Source organism: Oryctolagus cuniculus, chromosome 4, assembly GCF_051225735.1.
Source record: "Oryctolagus cuniculus isolate XC-2025 breed Fujian yellow rabbit chromosome 4, ASM5122573v1, whole genome shotgun sequence".
In the NCBI taxonomy this organism is placed as follows: Eukaryota; Metazoa; Chordata; class Mammalia; order Lagomorpha; family Leporidae; genus Oryctolagus; species Oryctolagus cuniculus.
In genome coordinates this window covers 137,424,131-137,425,610 of record NC_142870.1, presented here as the reverse complement: position 1 = coordinate 137,425,610, position 1,480 = coordinate 137,424,131, and the positions used below count along the sequence as shown (strand labels likewise).

The 1,480-nt window shown below is 26.1% G+C and overlaps 1 pseudogene; it reads left to right on the top strand.

Annotated features, from left to right (window-relative positions):
* The first annotated feature begins 567 nt into the window (after positions 1-567).
* LOC127483048 (U6 spliceosomal RNA) lies at positions 568-668 on the top strand (annotated as a pseudogene).
* Positions 669-1,480: the final 812 nt, after the last annotated feature.

Below are 1,480 nucleotides of genomic sequence, written 5' to 3'. Positions count from 1 at the left end.
TAGTGTTATAATTCTTCTATAGTCTCCGACAACTTGGTCTATTGTTTAGAGAGTTTTTATATATGATCATTACTATTTATTTGGATTTGTTTATTTTATGCTTCCATTTGGTCACATTTGTTAGTGTATTTTGAAGTCCTATTATTAAATGCATCCCTTTTAGAATTATTGTGCACTTCTGATGAATTGTCACATTTATTATTTTTTGTATAATATATTTCTTTGAAATCTACATTGTTTGATAGTTCTATAAAATACAATCTTTCTTAAACTTATTAATTGAATGATTTATAATTTTTATAATTTTCTTTTCAATCTACCTATGTTTCTGGTATAAAGAAATTATAATTTCTAGCATAATATTTTATTTATTACTTTTTGAGATAACATATTTTTAATTTACATTATGGTGAAAGGCTTAATGGTTCTACAACAGAAAGAGTTCAACAAACAAAAAGTAGTAAGACCATAAGTACAGTAGCGAAATAGGCAAGGGCTATAAACATTAATAACATGAAAAGATCTTCAACCTCACGCTTATAAAGTAAATTTTAAAAGTCACACCGCTTGATTTGGCAGCACATGTACTAAAATAGGAACAATACAGAGAAGATTAGCATGGCCCCTGCACAAGGACAACACAAACATTCGTGGAGTTCCACATTAAAAAAAAGAAAGAAAGATAGATGGAAGGAGGTTGGGGATAGGGAGGGAATATCAAAATACTCTTAGACTTCTAGCCATTAATCATATTGAATCCATTAAAAGTTAATTAAAATAAAAATAGAAATAAAAGTCACAAATTCATTAAACTATAAGTAGTACATAAATCATATCAGTTTGCTTGACAAAGATTTCAAAGAAAATTTGACAAACCCTGTGTTTATGGCAAAGTATTTTACTTCTAAGGTTTTATTAAATCTGACAAATTTTGACTATTAATGAGTCCATTTGCACTTAATGTAATGCTGATGTGATTACATTGTGGTCTATATTTTTCTTTTTTATTTCTCTTTGTTTCTTGTTCTATTTGTTTGACTTTTCTTTCTGCTTTCTTTCTTATTATATAAACATTATTTTATTATTTTGCTCATTGTTTCCTTTATTAAGCAAAACCACAATTTAATTTGCCTGTTTATATCATATAATTCATTTCTATATATGTTATAAAACTCATAATGTGATGTTATTGTTTTTGGATTAAATGGTATCTTCTAAAGGAATAAAAAAAGATGTTTCATATTTATTCTCATGCATACCATTTTAAAAATTCTTTATCTCTTAATATTGTTATAAATTTCCATTTGTTATCATTTTTATTCAGTATGAAAAATTTGTTTTAGAAATTTTGAGAGTCCTGATCTACCAACTACTAAGTCATTCAGCTGTATTTTAAGAAAAACATCTTTATAGTCCTTTATCCTAAAAGTATTAGGATGTCATTAAAGGGACTTAAACAAGAGAATTAAACCATCATTTT